This window comes from Lissotriton vulgaris, chromosome 2_1, assembly GCF_964263255.1.
Source record: "Lissotriton vulgaris chromosome 2_1, aLisVul1.2, whole genome shotgun sequence".
Taxonomy (NCBI): Eukaryota; Metazoa; Chordata; class Amphibia; order Caudata; family Salamandridae; genus Lissotriton; species Lissotriton vulgaris.
The window spans coordinates 1,311,432,203-1,311,455,955 of record NC_141687.1 but is presented as its reverse complement, the minus strand read 5'-3'; the positions used below and the strand labels follow the sequence as shown (position 1 = coordinate 1,311,455,955).

The 23,753-nt window shown below is 45.1% G+C and overlaps 1 protein-coding gene across 1 annotated transcript in view; it reads left to right on the top strand.

Moving 5' to 3' along the window:
• Window positions 1-23,753, top strand: part of SEMA5B (semaphorin 5B) — an 848,743-nt gene that overhangs the window by 173,506 nt on the left and 651,484 nt on the right. The window contains exon 2 of the mRNA XM_086957072.1: window positions 7,831-7,900. The gene's annotated coding sequence lies outside the window, so the exon portion shown is untranslated. The remainder of the gene's footprint in view (window positions 1-7,830; window positions 7,901-23,753) is intronic.

Below are 23,753 nucleotides of genomic sequence, written 5' to 3'. Positions count from 1 at the left end.
AGCACAGCTCCACTGTGCCTCATGACGAGCTGAGCTCGTCATGAGCATGGAAAGGGTTAAGAGAGGGGTGAGGTTGTCTGGGAAACTAAATACAAGTATCCTTCCAACTCTCTTGAAAAGGGGAGAACTTTAGTCACTTGCGCTAGAAAAAAACCTTCTTTCCTGCAAAATGAAAGATCACCCTTTTACCGCTTAGTTCAGTGACAACATATCACCACAAATATGAGAGGCCTGGAAAGCGACTTAGCACCGCTTTGGGGAAATGGATGTGACCAAATAAAATCTTATTTGAAAGAAGCATACTAATAAATGTACATTCACACATTTTATAATTGCAGCACAGTGTTAACATTTCACAAATTCCTTGTTAATATAGTACAGTTTAACTAAATGGAGAAAACACTGCTTCAAGCTGCAAATATTCATGTTACAATCACTTTACAGAGGAAAACAATTGGGCCCATAATGCTAATGGACCTTGTATGGAATGAAGGGAGATGAAACCCAAACACCTGTCCACAGAGTTTGGGGGGTGTCTACGGGCACCACATAATTAACTTTACTGTTTGGCGGCCTATCCGCAACTGGTCTAAAAAATGGCCTGCTATGTCTAAATTCTATGAAACTGCAATGGTGTTGACAGGGCCGCAAGAAAGTGAGCTAGAGACAATTGCGGCTCCTCCTGTAAGGCGTGGGAGCCGCGCCCCACTGCTTTGCAGCAGTGAAATAAAGGAAACTTCAAATAATAATAAGTTATTATCATTTTAAGTTGCCCTGCTGCTGCAGCTTTGCGGACCAGGCTGGCAGGCTTGCTCTGCTTACAGAGGTGGGCAGGGGAGGAGTGGTTTGCACTCCCTACCTGCACATGACTGTTTGGCCGGCCATCTCGGGCCAGCCAAACAGTCATGCGCACTTTGCATGTTCTCAATGCAGGCTGCATTACAGCAACCGTTTGACCATCATCAAGCAGTTTCCGGATGATTTCAGTAACTCCCAGTAGAGTAGTTTCTGTGGAGAAACCTGCACGGAATCCTGATTGGGACGGATGAAGGAGGGAATTGTCTTCAGAAAAGTGAGTTAAGACCGAGTGGATGTGTCTTTCCAGTAAATTCGAAAAGACAGGGAGCAGGGATATAGGTCGGTAGTTTGCCAATACTTCCGGGTTTGCTGTGGGCTTCTTCAGCAATGGGCTTATCATGGCATGTTTCCAGAGTGTGGGAACTGTTGACAATTCCAAGGAGGAATTTAACGTGTCAGCAATGACTTCAAGGGACGGGACATCCAGTTGTTTTAGAACTTTGATGGGGATGGGGTCACGGGGGGAGCCTGATTTGATGGTCTTAAAGATGGCCTTCAGTGTGTCTATCGTAATGAGAGGCCAGTATTCCAGGCTATATTTAATTGTGGGGACATAGTCTGTGTCTTTGACACTCAAATACAGCAATAAGCAAAAGAACGATGACCAGTATCTTTTGCAAACTTTCTTCCACTGCACATCGGCACGTGTTGCCACGTTTTAGTAACTTTTGATCTGTTTCAGCTAGAGATATTTTTTTTAACAAAAATTTACAGATTATGCAGCAGATGATGGAATATAAAACAACAGCGACGCATTCATAATTATGCAGAAAACACTACAGTTGCAATATTTTATCATTCCAGTGGCCCAGACCATAGATGACATTAAGGCTGGTTACTTTATATTGATTAACCTAATCTCACCACTCTTCTATTGTAGCAAAACTTGGTACAGCGCCCCATAGCTTGAAGAACCAGAATCTTACACCAATATAAAAACAATCACTAAAAATAATGACATAAGATTGAAATCAATGTAAATCAACATTAGGGAAACGTCTAGAGGAAAGACTGAAAAAATGATACTAAATTTAGCTTTTAATTTCTATATTTGCTTCTTTTTTCCAAAAACGAATATAAATTGTTGAAAAAGTAAACATGTTAAAATATACGTTTACTTCCATAGAATCAAATGGACTAGCACACTAACTAAGGAAGAAAATTCCAGGGCTTGATATATGGTGTCCTTACAAAATGGATACATGGACCGTCGCCTGGGTTATACTTGTACTGCAGATGCCACTTTAGAGTGATGCAAAGGAATAAAGAGCAAAAAAAATGAAGTCCGCAAGCTTGATATCGCCCCTGATCCCTAGTTTTTATATTTTATGTACCACATAAAAAACATCATAAGCAATCCTCTGCCCTTAAAAAAAACTTAAGAAAGTAAGCATGTAGTCATTCAATTTCTTTGTTTTTATCTGTCCAGGGGCCACTTGTCTGTCTTTATTGTTTTTCTAATTGTCCATTTCAGTACTTTTCATTTTTTTTCTGCCTCAAATGAGAGAGGCAGATGTGTTGGCACGAGCACGTTTCGAACCTCTGGTTACCTACTTCTCAGCTGTAAGTGCCTAATCCAAAAGCGTTTTATCTCTTTGGGCTGTAGAAATATAGCAAGTAATTAAAAAGCTTTTGAATTCCTCTGGCAATAAAACTGATATTTGTTTTCTTGGTAGTTTTACTTAAGATAACCAGTTTCTCGGTCACAAGGTAGAGATTTTCACATAATGCATTTTTTCTGTTGCTTTTTATGGTGCCACCTTTTGTTGATGCACTGAAAGGCTGGCTCTGCTGCGTGTTTTGTCATTTTTTTCAGGTTTTTGTCTGTTCTTCCTTTTTTTCTTTCCTCTTTCTGGTGGCCATTGTCTGTGATTCCAGCCAGTGCAACGAGGGACCGCATTTTGAGTCTGTCGTCACTGTTTGAGCACAGGCACCATGGACAGACCAACAATGCTGGTTGGGGTCCACTGACGAGGAGACACTAACCCAATTAACCACGGTCTGCAAAGAGCACCCAACAATGAAAATGGAAATTGTTGGTTGGCGTATTTGGAAAAAAGCACCAGCGCCGTTGCCCTTCTTTGCGAATTAATTGAATAAAAAAATCACTCTCGAAACGCCTTGATACTGGAGAACAGGAGTCCATTTGACGCCTAGCTGTACCTCTTCTGTTTGTAAATTAATTCTGGGATTGGACGTGACTGTTTTGTCAGCATGCAGCAACACTACCTTTGAGCTTCTCTGCTGCTAAGCTCTCTCCATCTGGGGATGACCTCACTCCTCCAGGACCTCGCTCCTGGGTTTAATCAGCCAGATGGAGGTGGGAGAGGACTTTGCAAAAACAACTTTTTCTACACATGTAGAGTTTGGCAAATTGGGCGTTTCTACTTATCCCTACTTGCCAGAGACGGGAACTTCATGACTTGATTATAGACTCTGGTGGCACTCAGCCAAAGCAGCATTAAAACTTATCCTAGTTGTGTTCCTTCTGTAAAACCCCAGAGGTATATGTAGTTTACCATCATCTAACGAGGTTTATCACATCAGAGGAGCTTCAATGGCAAGTTGGAAAGAAAGATTACCTCATTGAACAAGCATTTGCATTCCAATAGGTCTCACATTCACGAAATTCTCATATATGCGATACCTATTGCATTGCAACTGCTTGTTTGTAAAAGCACCACATGCCGCGCTTTCACTTTAATGTCGGCCGCACCCCTTTCCTTAGACGAGCCACGTCTAAGGAAAGGGGCGCGACTCCATTAATTGAAAGTGCAGCATTGGCAGTATAAAAAAAACGAATAAATGGTAAAAAAAAATGCAGCTGTGTCCATCGCCGCAAATAAACCAAAGGTGTGGCCGCCACGTGCTATGGGAAAGAAAAAAAAAGCGTTGTGAGAGAGCGTGTCCTGCCATTTAACGAAATAGTGCCCGGGGGCTGTAATTAAAGCCTACCGAGTAACAACACATATAGCAGGGGCTGTCGCCATGGGAGGTTACAAAATGATACAAGGCGGCATTAAGGAGGGACTACTAAGCCTATTGACAAATGAAAAGCCACAGTTTCCAAAGGACAATGACACGCCAATAAAAAATATGGGCGGAGGGTGGGCGGAGCTTCAAGTCCATACCTGAATACAGCATGCCTCGCAGAGCAGCGCATGTGCTGCTCGACCTAGAAATGGCCAATATTTACTTAAAACATTTAGACTGGAAGACAAAAAAATAATGGAAGGACTGCTCCCAGAGCGCTTCGGGAGCCTTCCTGAGGGCACACACCCACCTGTGAGGGCTACCACAATCTGTGCTGACTACTGCTTGCCTTGCTCAGGTTTTTAAATCTATACTGTTGATTAAAACTTTATATACGTGTTCTGCAATTCAACAATTAGATTTGCATTGCAAGGGTTGGAGACTGAGCTAACATTATGCTACGATTCTAAGGCTCTTCTATCTGAAACAAATATGCTATGGATTAATGACGAAGTGCCATATCTGCCTCCCTGCTTAGACGTGGTAGCGTTGCACCCTTAGCAATCAGTCGGTACTGTTCAAAAGGACTGGAAGTGTATAATTTAGATGTCCAGCAGTTCTTTTCAAAAGTGCGAGCACTATGCATGTGTAGTCTCGCTTTAATGTTCAGAGGCATTAGGACTGTGCCTATTGTTCGGGAGTGCCATTAGTGAGAAAGTGTAGTCTTGCAGTAATGTTCACATGTGTTAATACTACAAATACTACTACTTTCATTTAGTAAGTAAGAATGAGGAGACCCTGGTGAATGATGCTCATATAACCAGACCACCCACTGTGAGATAAATCACATGTGGGAGACAGCAGGTCTAAATGGGGTAGGGCCTGTGGAGGGTGACAGGACCTTGAGCCCATTACTTTTATGTGACAGGAGGGGCGGCCTAGGAGGGGCGCAGGCCTTGTGACAAGCTTCAACTTCCACTTTCCCCCAAGAATGACACAAACAAAGCTTCCAGAGGCTGACACTAATGTCTTCTGGAGTTTGTAATCCTCCTCAGGGGTATCCACATTGTCTAGTCTCCAAACACCAGGTGTAAACGACTTTGATCCAGGGTTTCAAGCTAACTCTCTCCAAACATGTGATATCAGCTCCTCACTGGGCGACTGTGAGAGCAGTGACAGGATTGTGTGACCACAGTGCTTGTTGGCAGATCTGTATTTCACGTATATGGCACACAATTATATTTGCCATCTCCAGACCCTGTAGTAAAGATGGCTCTGAACTTGTAAATAGCAAAAATATGGTTAAAGAAACAGGAAGCTGGGAGAAGACCAATACTCAAGTAAGTGGGGGACAAGTTGAAAGGAACACCCTTTGCTGGACAGCACATTTATCCAGTGGTTACCCCCGTGGCACTGGTGGGATGAGAAAGGGATTTGAATATTGCTATTTGAAGGTGGGGGATCAAAATGTTGTTAAAACGTGATGCAACTAATGAAACCCAAAGTCAATTTAATGCAAACAAATGTCAGTGTAGACATGCTGTTCAATAGTGTTGGTACTATTCTGGACAGAACCATCCCTTTCGAACCGGGGCGTTTTGTTAACATTCCGGCAGTCTGAGTCAGAAGCCCTGTTATTCAACCATTAAGCTGTGCTATTGTTCAAAGAGTGCCATTATGGTGCAAGTATAGTCTGGCAGTAATGTTCAGGAGGGTTTGCTGCAATCCAGTTACTTTTTATCGCAGCAGATAAATAACCATACACTGTACGTTATTTATTTGGTGCAGTAAATAGCACCTATTAGGCGTTTCTGGGGAATAACATACAAATTTAGGTGCTTACTCCCAAAATCTGCATGGTACAGTATATGATGCACACTTTTCCCGTTAAATTGTGAGATCACAGGAAGACGCCTCGCCCCAACCCAGCCCTCAGCTGTGATTGGCTGGTGTACTAAGCTGCACAAAGGACGGAAAGTTGTAAAGGTGCCTATACAGTAGTTGCTGTAACTGCATCCAAATGCATTTTGAGGATTTTTACAGTTCACTATGGGGTGGGATGTCCAATCTCAGAATGTCAGCCACTCCTCATTGTTCCTACTTGTGAATCAGTGGCGGGATGTTGGAGGGTTTGTGTGTGTGTCCCATTGTGCAAAGTAAATCACAGAAGTTATGTGGCTAATTTAGGGAGCGTCCTCTTAAATTTCTCTACATGCTGTACATGTACAGATGGAAAATACTGTTTTCTTCATCTTGTTACCAATATAGATTGCTGTATACCTTGACCACTTACACTCACTAGGGGACCTTTGATTTAGTGGAGTCATCTGAGCAGTCAAAGTGCTACTCACAGGTTATTCACTGACTTGTGATCCTGTAACTAGTTTTACGTTTAGAAAAGTCTGCTTTCAATGCTTAGAATTACTGTTACAACCCCATTAAAACATTGCTTAATTTATAGGTTAAAAAAAGTTAATAGGCCCAAAGTTTCTCTTAGGAGCCTTCTACCAGTATTACCAAATGCAAGGGTCGCGGAATAGCAGGGTTTCCTAGGCTTGATTCCACGTCACCCCTCTTTCTTCCACCACCCTACACTTCAGATCTCCTTATATCACACTTGAAGCTTCCCATTTATCCGTTCTTTCTCCTTCTGTTGCACTTTTCCTATCTTGCCTTCTTCTGCCTTTTCCCTTCTTGCTCTTTGTCAAAACCTGAAGTCGAAAAATATGTCCCAGTCCCAGAAATGAGTCCTGGTGCCCATTTCCGGCAACTACAGGCACAAATTAAGAACTGCAGAAGTGGATTTGTGCTTCTAAAAGGTTTACCACTGCAACACCAATGCTTTTCATAAATATCATACCTGATGTAACACCAGGCCCATGAAAGTGTCTGCTGAAGATGGGATTTTTATCCTTACACAACTGGGCTCTTATTTCTAACTGGGGTTTCACTGTATGCAATGGCGGCCGGCCCAGTTCGGGGTGGAGAGGCGGGAAGTGAGGGGGGGAGTGGGTGTAAAAAAAAAAATACTTTCTCAGCGCTTTTCTCCTCCGTAGTCCCTCACTCTGGCTGGAACAGGAAGCACAGCACATTCAGGCTCCCCACAGCAAATTACAACACTGCAATGGAGCATTGTGATTGGTCTGAGCACGGTGGTTCGGCGCTCAGAAGCTGACTGGGAGCCTGGGCATGTTCTCCACTCAGGCTGTAATGCAGCCTGTGTGGAGAACATGCAAAATGCGCATGAATGTTTGGAAAGCCTGAAACGGCCGAACATTAATGCGCACTTATCCAGTGTGCTCACCATTCCTCCCGCTGCTCCTGTAGTCAGTGCAGCCTTGCCCTGCCCTCCAAAGCTGCTGCAGCAGGACAAAATAAAATGATAATAACGCAAGTTATTATCATTTTATTTTGACTTTATTTCATTGCTAAAAAACAGTGGGGCGATGCTCCTCCCCCTTAGCAGAGGAGCCACCACTGACCTTGTGCGATGTGCATTGTAGATTTGAGTGGTTTTGACACCCCGATACAGTATGGCATCTTCATACATGCCAGCATTTTGGAATCGCCAAGTGTGAGATTAAAAAAAATAATAATAATTGGGGGAATGTATTTCCCCATTGACTTCTACTGGAACAGAGGCACCTTCAGGCGGGAGTTAGCCAAAATAAAGCCATTTTGGGCTTTAGAAATTCGGGAGTATCTCCCGCCTGAATCCAGTTTATTGGCTTGCTTGGGTACATCTTTATCGTTAGTTTTTTCAAAATTAGATTTTGCAAAACTCCTCCACCCAGTGAGATATACAGTAAAAAAAAATCCTGTGAGATTCATTGTAAGGAAATGCACACAAGATGGGCGGGTGTGAGCGGCGCTCCTTCGGCGCACAATGCCTATACTTTTCCTTTATGTCCACGTCTGCTAGGACCCGTGTACCGCCCCCGAGATGTGCATTGTACTTGTCTGCTGGGAGTCTAAGGCCTTTCTACTGTTTCTCTGCAGGTTACCCCAGGATTAACACCGAGCACGGCCCCGACTGCGACAACCCCGACAACCCCGTGATGCAGCCGCAGTAAGTTCAATTCCTTCTTAATTTTACATTTTCGTAATACGCTATTTGACCGAAATCTGGTAGTAAGCGGCTAAGCCTCCTATTTTTTTCTGCTACTCCAGCTGACAATGGCTCTCCCCTCTCCCGCCATTGTCCTCCCTCGCGGCCATTAGCAGCTCTGAGGTTTGAAAAACGCTTCTCAGGCGTCGTGTGTAGTCCAGTATTAACCTCAGTGTGCGGCCAGAGTCAGGAACTTTATCTGCCCTGTGATTGGCTCCCTGTGACGTCGGTGCCTCAATGAGCTTTAGGGACGTATTTGGAATGAGTGCGAAGTAGCTTCCGTAGATACAAAGGGGAGCATGGATAGCTTTAATCACATGATTTTGTGTATGCATTAAACACCTCAGGGCGAGTTACTTTGTTGTGATTGCCCGAATGTTCTGCCAGAGGCACAAAATGGTCGGCTGCTTGGAAGAGAACGCCCTGCAGGAATAATAAATAAAGTGTGACACTGATAAAAGACCTGTGCGACTGCGAGTGAGCTATCACTCGAACTTTACCGCTGATAGTTTCAGCAGCTCCAGATACGAAGATAGTATCTGCACCATCAGACGAGCAGTCCGCTCGTCGGAATCTAGCGCTGTTACGGAAGCGCTGGGCTGGTAGCACCTCAAGGTCAGTCTTTTCTCTGTACCTGAGTAAACACCTGATATTGTAACTCAGTGAGCTGAGCGCCCACCTAGACACCCACAAGCCACAGGTTCAAAATACACCAGAGCTGGTGCAGCTTTTCATTATTATGCAATTAATTTATAAAGTTCAGTTAATTTTGTTGTCGGTAACACCGATTAATTAAGTATATAAACAATTTGGATTGTGTCACATAATTAGGTTCTAGGATTTTTTTCCCATTTCCATTTTGTATTTATATATATTCCTGTGGTTTTCTGTGTATTTGTTTTTCTTCGTATGAATTGGATTAGTACAAGTATTATTCCATGCGTGCCTATAGGGTGCCTGTGCTTTAACTAGTCATGCAGACCATACATAAACACTCATGACAAAACATTAGTATTGTTATACCTGCACAACTGCAGCTACTCATGCTTCATTGGGTTGATTCTTTCATTTTTAAACTCCCTTATGATGTGAGTTTCAACAGTTATTGGACTACATTATTGATACCATGAAGAGCCGATCAAAATAAGTTCTGCTGGCTGGTTTTAAAATATCCTATACTTGAGCCCTTCGTAGCAGGGCTATACCGGCAATTAAAGTCCCGCTGTCTCGTTAAAGTCCCTCGCCTTCGGCTCGGGCCTTTAACGATTCAGCGGGCCTTTAATAGCCGGTACGGCGGGCTATAAGGCTATATTAAAATGTGGCCTATACAATTCTTATTGTATTGAGAGGCCTGGAATAGCCTTGAAGTGTCACACTTGTTGGAGTGTGATGGCTACTTGTTGTGTTGGTACTGCTGGTAGCACTGGCAGGGGCAATGGGTGGTGCAAATTAAGCACTGCATATATGCATGTTTGTTTTAACTTGCACTTTAAGCCATGCTAATGACCATGCGTAATACCTATACAGGCTCTTTCGATTAGCAGACACATTGAAATACATTCAGCTGGAGATAAAAAGGTTGCTTTCTTGATCTTCCCAATCTTCTTTCTCATTGGCACATAGGAGAACAGTGCCAAGCAACAGGCTAGGAGAAATAATCCAACACGGTCCTGGCTACATGAAATTTGCATAATTTTCTTTGCAGAAATTACTCAAAATGCTATAAAAATTGCATGTTAGTATGCAAAATACTGGTGCAGCTTTTTCTGCGGGTTTCTAGAACGAATTGCATCCTCTTGTTAATTTTGAACATGAGGATGCATTTCACCGTAAGAAAATTGAGCAAACTCACACGTGAAGCGAACAACCACTCGCGTTCTTTTTGCTCTCATTGTTTTCTTACTCCTGTGATAGGATATTTACCCAAATGAAATCTAGGTCACATGATGTGGCATGATGGCGTATTGCGTAAAAAGCATAATATAAATTGATAAAATTACAAAAGATTAGGCCACCATATTTCACTTTGGCCTCTTAACACATTTTGTTGGCCTTTTTTTTATGTCTTAAATGCAAGATGGCATGAAGGGGAGGGTGAACAGGGGGGAAGGGGGGAGGGACTTATTCCTAAACCGGCAGTTCCTCACATTTGAAAAACCACATGAGGCCTTGGGCGCAGGGCACAAGTCGGGGATACACTCTGGGTGGATGTGTCTACCCGTTATTTTTACAGGGTTAACGCCGTCCACCCTGCCAAGAAGCAGGGCCCCACTGAAATATACTGAACTGGTCCCGGTGTAATTTTCAGAGGCTAGGACACATTCAGCAGTGCCTGCACGTTGTCTGCTTTCATTTCAAGCAGCAACGGGCTGGCGGCAACGGGGCTTTGGTGTTTTAAATTCCAGCAGAGTCCAGCACAAAGGTAGGTTAAGGGGCCACCCGGCCTCAATTTATTCCTGTATCCTGGCTGGAAGCTATCTGGAGCCTCACACCTATATGTAAATGCAATGGAGTGGAAACAAAGGCCCACAGTTTGTCATCACTTCACAGGTACTTAAGAGGCACGCTTTTCACATTGTTCAGTCCCTCTATATAAGAGATCAGATGCCCTGTAGGAATGTTAGATGTGTTGGTCCGTCCCAGAATGTACAAAAATAACTAAAATACCACTATTTTTTAAAATTTATTTTTTAACTCTACTCATTGCAATGCTGGGTGTCAGAGCTTTCCATCACACATACCCATGACAATAAATCATAAGTGTAAATCAATGTACAGGATGTGTTACATTAGACAGTGAGGGTTACAAGTTGCAGGAGTCACATGTCCTTTATAGTTCACTGTCTTATATTGAGATTACAATTTAGGAACTGCATGTAACAAAGGGATCTTGGTGTTAAAAGCAGTAACCCACTTACCATCTACATTTCATAAAAATCTGTCCCCTACATGTTACTTGTGCTTAGCAGGAGGGACATTAACCCTCTATGCTACTATGATTCAAAACCACAAAACACAGATCTCTCCAACAAATACGTTTACGTCCAGAGTGATTTTACCATTATAACAATTATTATTATTTCCTGAGATTTACTGGGCACACAAAGATCTCTGCAGCAGGCAGGGGCGGATTGGCAAGGCGGGCATTCGGGAATGGGCCGAAGGGCCGGTGCCTCAGTGCCCTCTGTAGGCCATTTTTTTTCCCTGTCCCAGTCCACAGAGAGTAGACTAGGAAAGGGGAGAAAAAAACCGGCCCACAGAGTGCACGGAGACAGAGACTGAGAAAATGAAAGCAGCCTCGCTGTGCGGCCAGACAGCGAGTGTCAGCTGTGGGCTCTCCTTCACCCCTGCCCTGCCAAGCAATCAAGCTGAGGCTGGGCTGGGGAGGGGTGATTCTTTGCAATAATCGGCCTCCCTGGGGGCAGGTGTTTCTCAGGCCTTTGAGCCATTTGCACCTCGGCCCCCTGGCGCCCATGCAGCCCAGAAACGGTGTTAGTCTTAACACCTCGCCCACAGCCCTTCACATTCAGGGCACAGTGGGCGAGGAAGAATGGGTCTTGCTGTGGGGGCCTGGTGATGTTTGGAATTTTTTTATTTTATTTATTTATTTATGAGATTTTATGTAGCGCGGACTTTAAGGTGTCAGAGCGCTTCACACTAGGGACAGCAATAATACATGAGGAGAAAATTATAAGTGGACAAATTACAAAAGCAAACGTTAAGTTACATGAATCAAAAGTGACAATAGTGAGCAACCAAAATACAAGAGGAGCAAACGATACATTACAGGAGGAAAAAGAGATATGGTTGCAGGTTACAAAAGCGTACAAAATACAAGTAGAGGTATAATACTGCAATTAATGGCAGACAGACCAGCACAAGAACAAACGTTACGTAGGCAATGGTGGCACTTGTGCAAGTATCTAAAGCAAACAAAAGTGAGAGATAGCAAACAGTGTGTTACAAGAGAAAAGTGACTTGTGCAAGTTACAAAAGGGTACCATACACAGGTACAAGGGTAATACTACAGTAAATGGTAAATACTCAAACTGCCAGAACACACTGGGAAGGCACTTCCCATGCACCAGCTTCACCTCAGCCTCCCCCCTGGCTACCTGGCTACCTTGGATGACCCAGAAAGCTGCGTTTTGTGCTCCCTTGCCAGGACATTTTCCCAAGGCCTGGAGGGTTGATTAATGTATTAATTGCAAGGGCCTTACCTCTGTTCATGTGCTCCTGAGCTGAATGTCTGGGGAGGGCTGAGTAGGTTAGTAATAGCAGGGGCTTTGCTGCTTTTCAGCTGCTCCTGTGCTGGAGGACTGGAATCATTTTGTGACAAAAAGGGGCCTTGCTATTCTTTTTAGTTGCTCAGCATTTAGGCCATTGTCACCTTGGCCCTGTGTCGTGTGCAAGAACAGTATCCTCCCACTTTCATTCCTTGTCTGTGCAAATGGTGTTTCATGAAAGGGCACGCCCCTTGAATGTGGGCCACGCCCCTTAAATATGGGCCACACCTCTTGAATGTGGGCCACTTTTTTCGTCAGTGCCCGGGCCGAATTGTGATCCCAATCCGACCCTGGCAGCAGGTGCTTTAACCCCACAAGATATTTAAAATGAAGACATTGCAACCAATTGAACAAAACATATTTACTGCCACGCTTCTCCTTGTTGCCAATTTGTTTTATAGCAGAGGATTAAAAAAAATAGATGTAAATTGATGTCCAGGTTTTACGTTGGGGTTGCATCACTTTTTTGGCACAAGCCCAACACAAAATCAAATCTGTAAAATCTAATGCTGTTAAATGTACACATGCTAGACCTGCTAAATATGTGTAAGGTCTTAAGATCTGATGTCACTACTTGTGATGGCACTTTCTGTGAGGTCATGGGTTTTGATGCCACTTCCTTTGAGTTCACTCTTGTGATGTCAAGTGCCGTGATATCATATGTCTCGATGTGGTGATCTGGAAGTATTGGTAGAACAGGGAGGTCGTCTGTCCGTTTTTCGATAATCTAACTGAGTGCACAATTAAAGAGCATTGTGTGACTCTCCACATATCTGCAAAAAAAAAAGGCAATATGAAAAAATGCCCAATGGTGACAGTCGAAGGAGCCTGCACATATGAAGTATAGAGTTTAACCGAAATCAGCTCCTCTTTTTATAACTGCTTTTAAATTGGATAGCCGGTGGTTCTACCGTACTTCCTCTGAGATTGGAATAAAATTTAAAGATAATAAACCTCTCATCCCTGTTGGATAATTGTCTCCGTCCAACTAAAGATTGTCAAGCGATAGATAGCTTGGCGACTGCCTATATCTTGGGATCTTATAATAATCTGAATATATATATATTTTGGGAAAAAACGTCCTGAAGAAGGTAAAGAAATAATTACTCCCCGAAACGCCGCTTCGAAATTTTTTCGTAATAAGTTTTCTTGTATTAACATTTTTAATGTATTTGCATTATGATTTCTCTCTGAGAAATTGTTTTAATCGATTGAGAATCTGAAATGTTATTTTGTTGTACTTCCTACTCATATTCAGAGAATAAAATCTTTTTAACATTCGCTATATTGCAAAAGGTTTTGTGGTTTTAACTTCAAAGCAGACAAACTAGCATCTGTTATATTTATTATAAAGTGGTTTTTATATGAAGAATAAATAGCACATGATCCATCTGCTTTGGGTGAATTGTAAGATACTGAGGTTTTCTCCGTAGTAAAACTTCGTGAATAGGGATATCTTGTGATTTTGTTTACATATGCGGGATGTCACACAACATGGTCATTTACACACTGTTTAACTGGGTTAGCCCCCCACTTGTGTTTTTTAGGACTTGCGCCCTGCTTGGGAGTAGGCTCTGTCCAGTTTCTAAACCATGCAAGATTATTACAGGTAACTAGAGGGATCTGTAGCACATTCCCTAAAGAACCTCCAGGAACTGAAATAATGATGAAGAACCTTAACTTGGCTGGGCTAGGACACTAATCACAATGATAATGTGTAGCAGTATTACAAGATATGGGAGGGGATATGAGACCGGCACCGGACAAATTGGTCACAAGACTGCCCAGAACACTTAACTGATTCATACAGGAATAAAGCCTGTGAACTTGTTAAAGGAGTTTCACAAAGTTTCTGCCCACAAAATCCATTCAGCAATGTTTGTTAGGGATATTTACCAAAAAGAACAACTATAGGATGAAAAGGAGTTTCGCCTTCCTGGGTACAGTGCTGCCTAAAAGGCACATTAGCAATACCCTGGGTAAACCACGTGGCCCCAAGATAAGTTGCGTGGAAAAATGCTTAACTGAATGGGGTATAGAAGATAAACAACATATGAAAGACACAAGGAGAGGTGACAAATTAACTTAAGACCTAGCAGATTGAGCAGAGAAGGCCACAAAACTGAAGGACGAGCAGAACAATAAACCACCTTGATTCACAGCATAGGCAAAACAAAGGGATGTAAACAAGTCAATCTGTAAGATGTACACTTGTATATATTTTTGATATAACTATGTCATGTAAACAGATAAAACTTGGCATGTTAAAAACTTCTAAGTGCAACAATAGCTCTAATTTACTGTAGACCATTTTCGAAAATCAAGTATATTAAAATAAAAAATGAAACTGGTGTAAACAAAATTTCGCCAGCCTGATTCTAGCCTTTAATTATTGTTTATTACTTTGTCCCACAAGCCCATACAACTTGGAGACTTTGAAAATACCCTGCCTAAGTCGCAGAACGTCATTAGGGGTGGGGAATGTAGGAGCCGTCTATCTTGCTGTTTCATGAATGTGGTCATTTCAAGCCATTCCCTATGTTTCTTTTTTAAAAAAAAGTAATTATTTATTGAATTTCATTAAAGATTAAAACAGTATCATCAACAGTTGCGCAATAAATTCATAACATGTACAGTGCGGTTTTCCGACTCCAAACCCTCCCCTCCCGTACAAATCAGAAGGAAAACAAGCATTGGAAATGCAATAGGTCTCGCATTAGAAAAGTTGGAGCTATTGGTCTTGTAAATGACAAATATTTTATTTATGTGTTTGTTTTTTAAATAGCTAAATTGATAGCTTTGTCATTTACAATGCCAATAGTTATAACTTTTGCGAATGTCAGTACTAAAGATTTTTCAAGCATTTAGGTGGCAACACATGCCCGCTTTGGCAACAAAAAAAAGTTAGGGTTTTGGGATTAACAGCAGAAGGATTAAAATACCAAAACATATCCCAAAGTGTTCACAAAGCAATAAATAGCAGCCAGTTCATAAGCAAAGTATAAGGGGTGGGGGTCCTGAATGGAGATCGGTCGCAGGGGTAGGCGAAGGCGGAATCTACGAGGATATTGAACAGGAAAATATCATTGTATGAGGGAAGCACGGTGGGGTGTGACAATGCAGGGTGGAAGCTAGACTGAGCCTGCAAATTCATAACACAAGGCAAGCGGACAGGGTGTGGGCATATCAAATTCATTACATTTTCTGTTGTGTAATAATTATGTGAAATTTTTACAACATTCTGCAAAATTTCATTTAATGCCAAACTGCCATTTTGCGCTTTATTTCGGCGTAAAATTGTAATGGACGTGAGGAAACATTTGGAGTTAAAAATAATATCACAAAAAATAACAGCATTTTAAGCCGCTGAACATATTCTGCTTGTTGTGATGTTCTCATGGGCTAATTTTTTTGCCGCGAACTGCGCATAATTATGCAACAAACGTAAAGCCAAAATACCCAAGATTATGCCTTCGTAACAGAACTGTCATCCCCCTGCCTGGAGTCCTGAAGTGTGCGGTATGGAGAAAGAAGCACACGTTCGACGACCAAATCTCATGAGGAGCACCGTCGGCAGGCTAGGCTTTTAAGCAAACAGCCTCTGCATTCTGGGACTTGTAGTTTTGGAATTAACATTGAACCTGTCCTTCTGTAAACTTAAGACTTCAAAGAGCTGTTAAAACGTCAGAAATGCCATTATGTGTTACACATAACAATAACATGTGATCACTAAAGAGCAAGGCATGAGAGGGGTATGGACTGGATACGATAGCGCGTAAGAAGTGAACAAAGAGGCTGTTTGAGAAGACGGAAGGTCAGTCCTTACCCAGAAGGAAGAGGAGGGTGCAGGTCATTAGCAAGGGCCGCTGCAGCTTCATGGTTCGTCACTCTCGGATGCCTGCTCGAAGCTGCTGGCGGAAAGGGCTCGGGCCGTTCTGGGAGAATCTCTGCAGCCTCTGTGCCTGCTCGGCGGTGAAAGCGACCGATAACACGGAGGCAGGGAGACCTGAGCTGTGGGGGAGGAGGGTACTATGTTTTTACAAGAAAACAGAACAAGACGGAGGGAAGGAAGATAAGGGGAGGGGGGAGGAGAAATGCCACACGGCGGGCAGGGGAGGGGGCGGAGCGGGGAGAGGTGCGACACGGCAGGCAGGGGAGGAGAGTAGGAGGAGGAGGGGGGAGGAGAGTAGGAGGAGGAGGGGGGAGGAGAGTAGGGGAGGCACGGCCTAGCGGCCGTTCAATCAAGAAGTGAGGGGGCGGAGCTGGGGGAGGCTGTGACAGAGAGAGTAGGCAAGGCAGGCGGCTGGGGGCATGTGCACGCGCTTTTAAGCTCAATGCGCATGCGCATTGAGCTTAAATTTCTCGTGCACTGCAAGGAATCGCCACGATTCCTTGCAAGTTGGTTAAAGAGTGGATAAGCCCCCATAGTCTCGCAAGCTCGATGCGCATGCGCATCGACAGGCGAGACCTAACAAAAACCGGTCTACCCACCCAGATAAAACGGAGATTACAGAAAGTAAAATATGAGGTAACTAGCACCACAATGCAAGTCAGGGTCCTTCTGAGGAGGAAGGCAGTAGATTGAGCCCAGCATCTAAGAGGATGGAAGCTGGGTGGCACCTCTATCTCTCCCAGCAGGTTCTCTGTGTTTAGTCAGAGTCTTTCAAGAGAGGCATTCAGAAGCGGATATGTATGAAGCGGCTCCCAAATGTCGCGAGGTAGGCATGTGGGAGGGAGTAGCTCAGCATATAAAGACATTTGCTCATTACAGTAGATCAGGGGCGGCTCCTATGTTACGGCTTAGGAGAGTTGCCTCAGTGCTTTCAGAGCAGGAGAAAGGAAAAATAAAAAGGCAATAATCCTGTTGTTATCATTTTTATTTTTTTCTACGGGCTAGGTTGGGGGAGTGGGGCTAGGGTCACAGGGGGAGGAGTGGTGGCACACACTAGTGCACATGACTTTTTGGCCGGCCGGCCAAACAGTCATGTGAACTGTGCAAGTTCCCCACCATGCTGCATTACCCAGCCTAGTGGGGAACATGTCCAGGCTGTTTGAGCACCGAATCACTGTTCTCAGACCAATCACAACACTGTATTGCAGCATTGTGATTGGGTAAGGGGAGGGAGACTGTGTGCTTCCTGCTACGGCCGAAGCTGAGGAGAAGGCTGCATGAGACATGACCGAAGCTAAGGAGAGACTGCAGCCGTCAAAGGTTAAGTGGTTTTAATAAAGAATTTTGTCCCCCGTTCCCTGCCAGCTGCCACTGCAGTAGATGATCTCATTAAGCCACTCCTTGAATTTCAGTGCACACTCCCGACGACAGGCGACTCTGCGTTTAGCCAGTAACCTCGCAAGTTTCCTGAAGCCAGCTTTGAGCTGTCCAACATGTCCTAGAAGTATCAAATGTGGGGTCAGTGTTGGGGCTTGACCTATCATGAAAGAGATTGTAGCGTCCACCTCACACCAGAAGGTCTTCACTGGCCCGAAGAACCACGCCAAGTAAAGAAAATCAGCCCCTGCCATCCTACATCTGGTACACCCATCATCTGATCGGAGACCAAATCTACAATGACTGAAATCTGCATCAAGACTCATGAGTGACCAGTACCAATGGGTGATGGGAAAGAGTAATCAAAGAAGAATAGAGAAGAGTCTAACCCATCGCGAGGTCTAACCTATGCCAATCCTTTGAAGTACAGGCAACCTTGGAGTCAGCAATAGAAGGAGCGCCTGAAGAGGTTCCCATAAAACAAGATGATGGGATAAAAAGCCAGATGGCTGGGAGGAGGGGCCACCGCGCACTGAAGACCTTATCCCCTGGCAAAGTCCGTCCTTTTGGTTTGTAGATAGAGGGGGCTGTGGCAGTTCATTGGCAGGTCATACACAGGGTCTATTCAGGAGAAAGGGGACTAACTGAAGGTTGGGGAAGTGGAGATGACTTCCCAATAAGTTAGGAACTTGGGGTCTCCGCTCCAAAGTGGGCACACTTGCACCAGAGCCCATGCTCTGAGGCTCTAGATACACCCTTGTTCTTTGTGTATCACAGACACTATACAATGTTCTTGTGTTTACCAATGAGAGAAAAGGCCTGATGACAGCCATCACAGATATCATGGGGGTGGACTACGCCTCAGACTGTAGTACAGAACCACGTTCAAAAAGGGAAGTGGGCCGTAGTTTTCTATTTCACTGACTCACTGTGTAGATGTTCATTAGGTCTCGCCTGTCGATGCGCATGCGCATCGAGCTTGCGAGACTATGGGGGCTTAACCACTCTTTAACTAACTTGCAAGGAATCGTGGCGATTCCTTGCAGTGCCCGTGACTTTTAAGCTCAATGCGCATGCGCATTGAGCTTAAAAGCGCGTGCACATCAGTTCCCTCATCCGCACGTCACATTTCTCCTCCCCCCTCGCCCCCTCCCCTGCCCGCCGTGTCGCATTTCTCCTCCCCCTCCCCTTATCTGCCTTCCCTCCTCGAGGTTCTCCGACGCCCCGCACCCTTCACTTTCCGGGCCACTGCTTGTGCTCTTGTCAGTCACTCTCTGCCGGCCTGTGTATGCCATTCTTGTCGGCATGCCTCTGCTCTTTGGTAGCCTCGCTGGGCCCCTCTATGCCCGAGCTTCTAGTCCTATAAATGTCAGGGTCTCTCGCTCTCCCTTCCTGCCTCTGCCTACCCCCCTTCCAGTTCCCTCATCCGCACGTCGCATTTCTCCTCCCCCCTCGCCCCCTCCCCTGCCTGCCGTGTCGCATTTCTCCTCCCCCCTCCCCTTATCTGCCTTCCCTCCTCGAGGTTCTCCGACGCCCCGCACCCTTCACTTTCCGGGCCACTGCTTGTGCTCTCGTCAGTCACTCTCTGCCGGCCTGTGTATGCCATTCTTGTCGGCATGCCTCTGCTCTTTGGTAGCCTCGCTGGGCCCCTCTATGCCCGCTGGACCCCTCTATGCCCGAGCTTCTAGTCCTATAAATGTCAGGGTCTCTCGCTCTCCCTTCCTGCCTCTGCCTACCCCCCTTCTCTGTCTTTGCTAGTCTCTCCTTCGCACCCCTTAGCCCGGTACGTTTCCTCTTTTATTCTAGCATTTGACCCAGTAGCCCCTTCTTACGGCCTCGTTTCTTTCCCCCCACAGTGTCTCCGCTTCCCTCATCTTAAATTCTCTTTCTCTCTCTCACTTTCCACCTGGTGCACGCTTTTTTCGTTCTCTCCTTCACGCCATTTCTTATCCCATTCGCCCACCCTTCTTGGTTCCCATGTCTCCCCTCCCCCCCCCCCCACCACACCTATCGCCACTTTCCCTGCTGTTTCGTATCCAGAGTGCTATGGGTCATAATGTAGTCGTGGGTTATTTGCCCCCCAGCCCCAAGTGACGTAGTAATAATAGCTTTAATCCGAGTGTCACTGCATCAGCTGTGCACTGAAAGCTAGCCCTCTGCTCGCCTCTTCCTGCCTCAGCCCTCTCTTTCTTTTTCCACTTTTTCCTCCTCTTGAAGTCGCTGTCGTCTCTTCCACCCATCCATTCGATCCTTTATTAGTCTAAATATTCCCACTGTCCGTTTTATTTCTCTCATCTGACCGGCTCCTGGTCATCTCTCCCTCTCCTTCTCCTTCCTTTCTCTCTCCCAGGACCATCTTTCTCCCTCTACCAGATCCTTTCTACAATATGTCGTCCATTTTATCACGTTGGCCCGTCTCTACCTTTCTTAAAACCCATTCCTGATACTTGCGACTGCGTTCTTTGCGCTCCCTTTCTTGTCTCCCTTTTTTTTATCTCTCTTGCAGCCTTTTATTTTCTTCTGTCCCTCATTCTCACAGCACCTCGCGCTCTGCCCTTTCCCTCTTTCCATAAACCGCTCTTCATTTTCTCTCCCCCCGACACGCACTCACCTGCCTCTCCGCACCCCTCATTCGACGTGTCTGCCACGACTTTCTCTCTTTCAACCAGTCCCCACTTCTTTAATTCTCTCATTCACGTGTATCTCCATATTCCCTCTTTCTACTCGTGTGTCTCCTCCCACCCTCTCCCCTCTTAACTATCCCTTTTGACTTTTTTTTCATGTTTCCCTTCCCCTCTTTTTCTCTTTATCCCCTCGCAGCGCCTTCTTCCTCCTTTCGCGCACTCTGTGAATATTTCCTGCCACCCCCTTCCTCCACAGATCATTCCACTTCACCCTCGCCCTTCATTGGGCACCTCGTCCTCCCCTCATACCCTCCGCCCGCCGTTTCCTGTCTCCTCACCTACCCCCGCGCCTTGCTGATGCACCGTGACTTTTGGCGCCTTTACGACGGGGAGTGACTTACGTCTGTTTTTCTCTGGTGGGGGTCAGTAAGGGGCGGATTATTATTATTTTTTGTTGGGTGCGTGGGGGGGTGCTTGTATGGGTGGTGATCGTCATATTTAGGGCTGCGTGGTATCAATGCAGCGCCTCGCACCCTTAAGACAAGCAGATGTGCTGCGTAGTTATGATCGAATATTTCGATATTAATGCAATTTATTAAAACACCGCTGCTCCCTGGCTTCTGCTGTCCCTCTCGGGCCCAGCGAGGAAACAAGTGAGAGCTCGCGGTCAGTGGGGGCCGCTGTCAGGTTAGACCAGGTCCAGGGCCTAAGGCATCTGATTGAGACCCAGGTGGCTCCAATCGGAGCAGGACCAGGGCTGATTTGCATATGACACGGGTGCATAGTGGGCAAAAAACGATGGATTGGAATGCTACCTGGAGGGATTGCAAGTGGCTAGATCCACTACAACCACCACCCCATCCACCACTACCACCACCACCGCATCCACCACAGCCACTGCATCCACCACCACATCCACCACCACATCCACCGCATCCACCACCACATCCACCACCACATCCACCATCACCACCACATCCACCATCACCACCACATCCACCACCACCACCACATCCACCTCCACATCCACCATGACATCCACTGCCACATCCACCACCATCACATCCACCACCGCCACATCCACCAGCACCACCACATCCACCAGCACCACCACGTCCACCACCACCACCACGTCCACCACCACCACATCCACCACCACTTCCACCACCACCGCATCCACCACCACCGCATCCACCACCACCACATCCACCACCACCACTACATCCACCACCCCATCCACCACCACCCCATCCACCACCACCCCCACCACCGCATCCTCCACCACCACCACATCCACCACCACATCCACCGCATCCACCACCGCATCCACCACCACCACCGCATCCACCACCGCATCCACCACCACCACTGCATCCACCACCGCATCCACTGCATCCACCACCACAGCATCCACCACCACCGCATCCACCACCGCATACAACACCACATCCACCATCACCATCACATCCACCACCACCACATCCACCATCACATCCACCACCACCCCATCCACCACCCCATCCACCGCATCCACCACCACATCCACTGCATCCACCACCACATCCACCATCACCACCACATCCACCACCACATCCACCATCACCTCCACATCCACCATGACATCCACCGCCACATTCACCACATCCACCACCATCACATCCACCACCGCATCCACCACCACCGCATTCACCACCACCACCACCATCACATCCACCACCGCATCCACCACCACCGCATTCACCACCACCACCACCACTACATCCACCACCACATCCACCACAACCACCACCGCATCCACCACCACATCCACCGCATTCACCACCACCACATCCACCGCATCCACCACCACATCCACCACCGCATCCACCACCGCATCCACATCCACCACTTCCACCGCATCCACCACTTCCACCGCATCCACCACCACCACTTCCACCGCATCCACCACCACCACCACATCCACCACCACATCCACCACCTCATCCACACCACCTCATCCACCACCGCATCCACCACTACCACATCCACCATACCCACCACCATCACTTCCACCACCACATCCACCACCACTTTCACCACATCCACAACCACCACCACATCCACCACCACTTTCACCACATCCACCACCACATCCACCAACATCACCACCACCTCCACCACCACCACCACCACATCCACCATCACCACCACCACCACATCCACCACCACATCCACCACCACCATATCCCCCAGATCCACCACCACCACATCTATATGTGTGTGGCTCTGTGTGTGTTTAGGTGCAAATGCAATGTTCTTGGATTTTCCTCACAATAAAATACACTGAACATAATCTTCACAAAAGTTATTTACAAACGTTTAAGATATTGCCATTATAAATTACAATAACTTTTATTTAAGTATTAATTATTTACAAAATTAAAAGCCATTGTTATTTGTAATATCAATACATCTAAGTCACGTAAATACAACACACATTGCATTACAAATGCTATAGGTGTCACATTTGCAAAAGTTAAAACTATTGACATTGTAACTGACAAAGCTATTAATTTTGCTACTTTCAAAACCAACACATAAATAAAAAAAGTGTCATTTACAATACCAATAGCTCAAACTTTCCTAATGCGAGACCTATTGCATTTCCAATGCTTGTTTATTTATGTAGCCATTATTTCTAAAGCTTATTCTAAGTCAAATCTTTGTGTCTTAGTTACTAAAACTATTTCAAATCACCATAAACACACACAATCCTGCATTACATTAGCTATAATAGTACATTAAAAAGCTGATTAATAAAACAACATCAATTAAGTAGAATTTACTTCTAAGCTCTCTCTGCAAAGAATTTACAGAACTGTTATGATCGCATTGACAGTTAAGCTGTATAGTTGGTAGATTCTATACATTTATATACTTGGAAACTACTAGCTAAGATAAGAGATAAAACTTTAAAAATGCTAATGCTATTTATATTTAAATGTGCAGATGATTTTTGTTTTTCATCATGCAGAAGCACAGCGGAGTAAATCAGTTTTCTCCGTGTGGTAGGAAACAAGAGAATCAAATTTACTTCTCCTGGTTCCACAATCCACTGGGTGCAAAATCAGCCAGCCAAATTTCCAGCGTCTATGGGTATTATTTGTGCTTGTGCATTGTGGCACCTTACTTCTTTATAATGCTTTGGAGTCCCTAAACATATGCATACTGATTGGGGTACTTGATTTAATTAAAGGAAAAGTGATTAAATAATAGTGATTGCTGTCTGCCAAACATAACAGGGTGTGAGTTGCGATTCCTTAAATGCAATTGGCAATTTGAGAAATCGCAATTATTTGCGAATTCTCAAATTGCGAGTGCCTTGAACCTTGCTGCATTGAAATTGCCCTTTTTGCGGGCGCAAATGGCCTATTTTTGCGAATCGCACCGTTTGCGCTCTCAAAAATGGTTGATGCATGTGCCTGTGAGTTCATTTGTTTTTTGTCGTTCTAAATTCTCAGTTGTGTTTTCGTATGTGTGGATGTGCTTGATTGACATTATGTCCACCCCTTACCTTATGGTTTTCTGTCCCCATTTGTTGATTCCATTGGTGTTCATATTTTAAATTACGTTTTACGCGTGTTGTATTTGTGACT